The sequence below is a fragment of the Leopardus geoffroyi genome, chromosome E2 (assembly GCF_018350155.1).
Source record: "Leopardus geoffroyi isolate Oge1 chromosome E2, O.geoffroyi_Oge1_pat1.0, whole genome shotgun sequence".
Classification (NCBI taxonomy): domain Eukaryota; kingdom Metazoa; phylum Chordata; class Mammalia; order Carnivora; family Felidae; genus Leopardus; species Leopardus geoffroyi.
In genome coordinates, this window is record NC_059335.1 from 50,902,761 (window position 1) to 50,910,536 (window position 7,776).

The 7,776-nt window shown below is 38.8% G+C and overlaps 1 long non-coding RNA gene across 1 annotated transcript; it reads right to left on the bottom strand.

Annotated features, from left to right (window-relative positions):
- Positions 1-325: 325 nt before the first annotated feature.
- On the bottom strand, positions 326-6,738 carry LOC123579479. The gene is made up of 6 exons (XR_006702787.1): positions 6,355-6,738; positions 4,384-4,470; positions 3,949-4,210; positions 2,614-2,726; positions 1,428-1,467; positions 326-666 (listed from the first exon to the last, which is right to left on the bottom strand). It is a non-coding gene; the product is annotated as an uncharacterized LOC123579479 (long non-coding RNA).
- Positions 6,739-7,776: the final 1,038 nt, after the last annotated feature.

The following is a 7,776-nucleotide window of genomic DNA, read 5'->3' on the forward strand; positions in this document are numbered from 1 at the left end:
AAAACAAAGGTTTTGGCAATGAATTTTTTTTAAAGCTCCAACTATAACAACAAACAAACACAAACCTCATCTGCAAGCCACTGGTGTGCTAGCCATGAGCACGGAAAATCAAAGGAGGGAAAAGAAGGGCAAAAAATTCAGTTTCTGACTCTGTTCTGCTAAAATGATCTGAGCTAGGACAATTGTTCTAAGAAATAATGGAAAAAAACCATTGATGACATTTTTTTAATTGACAGAGTTAATGCTAGATCAAACCTTGACTACAGAGAACTTCAGCTTTGCTCTTGTAAGTATATTTTCAGACCTATTTAAACCCTAAATTCAATTAATAGCCTGATTCTAGGTTTCAAAAGTACTGCAAAATCAACCCGAGCCAGGACGAAATTTTTAAAGCTGGTTGTATTTATTTGCCACTTTTAAGAACATACCCGTGAAGAATCCTACTGAGGTGTTAGATGGGGGGAAGTCAGGAAGGGGATTTCATGGCAGATGAGCCCATTAAGGCTCGAGAACTATCCCTCTGGACAGGCAGGAGGTCTCCATTGGTCTGTTCAGGATTAGTTAACGCAAATCCTCATGCTCCTTGGTCAGGAAAGAGTCTTCAGTCAGGTCCAATGCCAGCCTCGCATATGTGGGGTCACTCAAAGTTTACGACTCTTTAACAGGCTGGAGGGTTAGAATAATTTTCAAGAAACAGTTTTCATCTTGATATTTCCTAGGCAAGTGCTCCTATCCAGGGAGATTTTTCCTTTTACACAATTATAAAGAAGGGTTTCTAGTAAATGTGATCTTGGAGAAGTAATATTATGAAATTAAGTCGGAGAAAGTCTATTTCAAAAGCAATCCAATCCATGAGTTACATAAACAATGATGAAAAAGGACTAAAGAAAAGTAATCTCAAGGGAGAGGACTGGCCTATGCTCCATCCAAACCAGAAATCAGCCAATACAAATGGATGTCTTTACCAAGTATACATATGAAATACATTTGTAGGTATGTATGCATATATACCTAAATTTACAATCCAATGTATACTTTATGTATATATAAATATAGCTAACATTTGCAAAGTTTTAGAGTAAGAATACAAGAGAAACCTACACACATCCTACTCAGTTCAAGAAATCACACACTACTGGTTCCTTTGAAGTCCATTTTCTCTGCAGATCATTAACTTGCTTTACTTCAGTTTTATCATCCTTCCTTTCAGTGTTAAGACCCTAAAATCAGGCTTGATCCCACACTGTTATTAAATTTATGAAGTATCATGCCACTGATAAGGTTTGTAGAATCTAGGAAATAAGGTCAACTGGGCATTTTTATGAACTCCAAGAAGGAAATAATTTGCATTCTAAGTGAGTAGGGGAAGAAGAAGATTGTAATACACAAGGAAGGTGTTTCTCCTCCCCTGAGATACTGAAACTTACCAATTTTTCCTCTGTGGTCCTAGGTTGTCTGGCTGGGGCTCTGCAAAGACAAGAGAACAACAGAAGGTTGTCAACATGTGTCCCCCTACACTTGCCCATACTTGGTAATCAGGGACTCAAAGGGGTAGCTAGAGCTTGGGTTGATATAGCATCAGAATGAAAGAACCGTAGCTTTTTAGTAAAGCGACAAGACAAAGGAAAAGGACTTTGGGTTTCTAGGGCAGGGAAAGGGAGGAAGCTAAGGGCTAGCTAGTAATGTTTATGAGGTCCCCCTGGTGCCATCTCTGAGCTGACCGGGGTCTAGAGTTGTCTCCAGTGATTCACATCTGTCCCTTGTCTCTGCTTCTCAGTTGCCTTCAGCTCAAAATAATCCTTAACCAAAGTGGCATAGTCTGCTACTCTTCAGTGTCAAAAAAAAAAAAAAAAAAAGAAGGTGGAATAGGAGAAAGGAACCTAGAATATGGGTTCTGGAAACGAGCACAATTCAATGTCATTATGCAGACTGCTGATCTTTGAGATGTGATTAAATAGCTAACAAATACGTCTCCATAAATCTGTGTCTTAGAGTGGTTTAATTTCCTTCGTGCTAGAAGTTTTCATTAGCAGATTCTTGAGAGCTGAACAGGATAGGATGATGAAAACTACAAGAGAAGGAGAAACCCCATGGGAACAGATTAGGGTACCTTCATCTTTCTACAGATTTTTGGAAGTTGAAAAACAAGGCCATGGGTAGAAAATGATCTTCAGGCCCGTGTATGAGAGAAAAAATCGCCAATATCTAGAAAAGAGCAATTTGCATTTTAAGGTGTATCCAGTGATCTGAGAGATAGCACCACATCAGGTGAATAATAACTTGACCCGCTGCAAGCTTTTCTTAACATCTCTATTTAGTGCTTGAATGCACCCTTCTATTTTGTTCTATCTGCTACTCTCCCAAAGTACCGAGCCCTACACAATATCCAAAGCCCTCATTTTTAAGGCTACCTACCTCTAATTCTTAGCACAGGTTGTAGGTGTGCAGACTAACTCTACGAAAAGCTATATTCCCACATCTTTTTTTTTTTTTTTTCCATATCACAGTGAAAATGTAAATTGGAAATCTCTTTACTTCTCAGATTGTGTGCTGGGTCCCCTGCAGTTACAGAAATACTATTCTCTTATCATCAGAAGGTCAGAATCTCCTTACCTGTGTGGCCATGGAAGCACTGTTCCTCCTTCCCAAATTGGATCCTTTTCTTAAAAAGCTGCATCTTCTTTGCCTGAGGGCACTTTTCTGATATTCATGTATTTCAAAGCAAGCTTCATTATCCAGAAAAGAAAAATTATGATGGTCTCTGCTTCTCTGAAACTATAAAAACTCACAAGAAGGGAGTCCCTGTCAAGTCCCTTGAATTTCCCCCCATTAAATAGCTGATTTATTCAATAATAGTGGCACAGGAATATTCCTCAGACACCTACTCTACAGATAAACACATTCTCAAAATTCCATCTAGCCCTTTGGAGGCTTTTTCTATATACTGGGCTTACAGCCTGTGAGGATTAATGTTATGTGTCAACTTGGTGATGTCATGGTACCCAGATAGATGGTTAGACATCAGTTTAGATGCAGCTGGGAAGGTATGTTTTACATGAGATTAACATTTAATTCAGAATAATTTGAGTAAAGCAGATTATGCTCCATGATGTCGGTGGGCCTCATCCAATCAGTTGAAGGCCTTAAGAGAAAAAGACTGAGGTCTCCCAAGGAAGAGGGGATTCTGTAAAAAGTAGATAGCTTTTCATACTCAAACTGCAGCATCAACTCGTCCCTGGGTCACCAGCCTGCCTGCAAATTTCAGACTTGCCAGCCCCCAAGATAACATGAGCCCATCCCTTTAAATCCAACTCTTTACATCTAGTGGAAGGTACATCCATCTTATTGGTTCTATTTTCCTATACAACTCTGGCAGGTAGACTGCTTCAGCAATTTTGTTGGTGGTGTTAAGCAGGCTTCACACTGAGCTAAGAGCCCAATGCAAGGCTCGAACTCACAACCCTGAGATCAAGACCTGAGCTGAGATCAGGAGTCAGATGCTTAACTGACTGAGCCACCCAGGGCCCCAACTGCTTCAGTACTTTTAAACACATTTAAATACATCGACCAAGATGGCCTTCACATTACCCTCAGCTCCATCAAACTTTTTACAAAGGCACATGATGTTCCTTTCTAGAACATTTATGTAAGGAAGCTTGTCAATATTTTTTCCTGCCTCTTTGAGATGATAAATCTTTTAAAAAGCATCTTGCCAGTTTTGCATCCCATCTTTTTGAATGTAAACATCGAGGGAGATAGACCCTCCCAAGCCCCCCAGCATGCCCCAGTCTCTGTGAAAAGATAGGAGCCTAATGTTGATGTGTGCCTTGCTCCTGGTTGTAAAACTACTTCCTGTCCCAACAGTACTACAGAATTTATTTTTCCTTTGGGTAAATCCAATTAGCAAACACAGAGGAGTTGGGTTCTGCCTCTCATGCCAGCACTTACGAACTCTTTTCTGCCCTCATTCAACTTCATTGAAGTTGAGCTCATTGACATTGAGTTGAGTGTTGTCCTGTCCCTTGTTGTAAATAGCCTAGAACAGAGTCTGTCTTCCATTAATGTTGCTGCAGCTTTTGCTTTGGCAAGAGCAAGAGACCATTCTTTTCTGAACTCGATACCGAAGTTACTCGCAATTGGCCAGAAGTCAACAATGAGGTTTCCATGATACAGTCAGATCTCTTTAGTCATTCACAAATTGTGTACCTGCCTGAAAATGAAATTTCTGATTAAAAAAATTTTTTAAAGCATACTCTGCATGGGAGACATAAATAGTAAATGTAAGCCTAGGAGTTAAAAAAAAAAGTTTCCAGTAAAACTTTGAACCTAGAGAAAGTCTGGTAGCCACATACAGTGAAGGTCAAGGTTCTCTCTTTGCTCTACCTTTCTCAATTCACCGGGAGAGCATTAGATCCTTTCTCCTGTGGCATCCATTTCTTCTCGCTCCATTGATCAAAACTTAACTCTGCACTGTGAACAAAGATTAAATCAAAATGTCGAAGCTGGATATCCAAAGTCCAACATAACACTTTTTATCCAAAATTAAACACTCCTAGGAAATGAAGGCTAAGGTGTCATTCTGATATCGGAGGACATTGTGCTGTTTGTGAATGTTTATTGGTGAATGCCTAATGTCAGTTTAGATTTTTTTTTTTTTGCCTCTTGCGCTAATCTAATTCCCTAGAGATGAATATTTAAATATTTGGTCTGTGGAATTTAGCCTCACAAATTAAGCATTTATGAATTATAGACTAGAATCCTATTCATATTGTGAGATAATGAGACACAATGGCCTCCTCTTAATCATATTAGAGAGGCCAGGGCCCACTGTCTGGACATAAGTTGGATGGTCAATTTGTCTTGACCTGCTTTGAATTGAAAATTATTGTGCTAACGGGTGTCATTTGCTGGGATGATTTATAGCCTTCCTACACAGTGTTCCCGCTGCTTAGTCATAACCTTCTAGAATCTGTCTGCACAGACAGAACATCAAGCCATCCCTAGACTGGCCGGTGCTCAGAGAATTTACACTTCCGGAACGATTTACGCAAGAGCTGGATGTAAGACGCAGGTAGAATCAGTGTATTTACTCATTCAACAAAGAAGCGGCATACACTTAGTATACGCGGCAACTCTAGATTCCAGCCAGGTATTCACAAACCGGAAAGCTTCAATGAGTTCTGTGTGTGGAATTTTTAGTGGGGCTTCATTAGGTAGTCATGATTTATTAAATCACTGGACATGAGATTGAACTGAATCTCCAAGCCCCCCCCCCACCCCTCCTCCCAGAAGTCAAGGTAGCCCAAAGTTACAATGCTCTAAGCAGGGGTTGGTCTCTTTGGGGACCAGCCTCCATCCTGAAGCTAACTAGGGCTTGGCCATGAGTGCCCTCATTAGCATAACAGATACACACCTGTCACTCTAATTCCAAGGGTTTTACAAAGTCTTTGCCTGGAACCAGAGGCAAAAAAACAGAACAATTCTGTATTAGACCACAGATGACGGCTCTAAAAATTTAGGATACGTGAGATCTACAAAGGTGACTATTTCAAGGTTCACCCTTTGTGGATATGAACGGAGGTTCAGAACTTCCTCTTTTTCAAGGGCATGTAAAGAATTCTACCTCGTTGATGAGTGTGTAAGTTGACATAATCACTTGAGAACAAGTATGTGGCACTAGCCACTAACCCTAAGCATACGAATACCCCTGATTTAGCAAATCCACTTCTGGGTAAACACCTGATAAAAGTGTCCACTGTCAGGAAAAAATGACACATTTGAAATGCACACACACCCACACCAAAGATTACTGGGTTTCGGTCCAGCTCACCCTCTCCATCTTCTAATTCATTGTTTTTGAGCTATTTTCTAATCTACAGGTGCTAAGAAACTAAAGTTCTGTAAGTTATCATTTTTCCAGAATAATTTAATGGATTTAATTTTGTGTAATGCAATAGATTATTGTCCTGTAAATGATGACAAGTTTAGCATTTACACATAAATTCATTTCCACATTCCCGATTGCCTATATATGGGTAAATTGTTTGAATTCTCCTTTGAACCAATGGAACATCTTGCTGGCCTCCTAACTGAGTTATATAAAATCTATGGCATGTGGGTTTTTTTTTACATTTGCATGAAAGTTATGATTTTGCCCTTTAAAAAAATTGTATCAATTGCCACCACCAAAACCGAATGGTGGAAAATTTATAGAAATATTACATATGTGTGGGTGAGAAAGGGTTAACATTGAGTCTGCAACTCTCTTTCATCCTCCTTTAAACACACTGATGGAATTTACTACCTTGAAGATAAATGGCGATCTTCTGGGGCTGCTGTATACTGATTTCTTACCTTATTTTTTAGCATGCTACACCTGGTCTGTCTGGGTTGTATACCGTACGTAAAGCTCCAGCAGGGACGTGCAGGGGCTGGGAGTCTTCACTTCATCCCTCTGAACCCAAAAGGCATCTTGGTGTAGAAGACAAGTTGACCTATGGAGCCGCATCTAGAAAGAGGCAAAGTAGTGCTTACTTCTGACATTAGAGCATTTTATTAAAATCCTGCTGGATTCTGATCTGATACTCCTGGAGGTGTAACTTTGTGGTCACAGTGTATTTGACTCACAATCCACAACTGATAAATGTGCAGGTAGTTTAGAGCTCAATAAAGTTAGAGGTTAACCAGAAAATATTGATAATATGATTTATTGGCCTTTAAACAGCCAATCTTATACATAATTTAGCAATCTTAGACATATTTAGACATTTTTTTCTTGACTAACCAATCTCCTTCTTTCTCAGTTGTTAAGCGAGCTCTTAAAGTCTTGATGGTTCCCTCATTGACGAGTTGAATAAAATTTTGAGAATTGTGCTTTATATCCTATTATCATTAAAGGCTAAGTTAAAAAAAGGCATCCTAATAAACCCGTAAAAATGGAGGTCATATATTTCATTACATACCATTAAATATTATTTAAATTTTAAATACTGTTTAAATTTCACTATTTTTATGACTACATGTAACAGTTCTTCAACTGAAAAGTTTAGTCAAGAAATGTTCTTATAGGAAGACGAGTTCAATATTTATCCCAACAACTTGGATTCATAGTTACGTTTTTAGGATATTTATGGTTGGGGCCACTGTGGACTTTTGTCTTTCTTATTTATGGTCCTAGTGGTAAATAAAAGTTTTTAAAGAAGCTACCTGTATCCATTTCTTCACACCAATAGCAATATTCACCTTAACAGAACTGTGTGCCTTTCTGGTGGGGTTAACATCTTAACGGAAGTTTTGTTTACAACAAACAAAACAAAATAAAACAAAACCAAAAACCCTACATGTTGGTTTGGATGGGATATTTGAAGAAAATGTAGAAAGTGTTATCCAGAGTTAAAGAAGTTTGTTTTTGTTTTCCTTTCATGTCTTGCAATAAGTTCCATATTCTAGTCTTACATGTAAGGAGCGTGAATGTCATTGCTTTATATTAACAATAAGGAAAATAACTGAACAAATCAACAAATCATCTCAGATCTGCCAGAGATAAGGTTGCTGGGCAAACTGATGCACCAAATTTGGAGACATAAATGGAAACAGAGAATCACAACTTATCAGAGTGAAACCCACAAGCAGAAACTTTTGCTGGAACCAGAGCTAGGTTCCTTTTACCTCGTACATCATGTGCCAATGCCAAGAAAAAATATGAGAGTACTAAAAGGTCAAAATCTCAGTTTGAAGAAATAGAACAAGCATTAGAACCAGTCTCATATGTCAGGG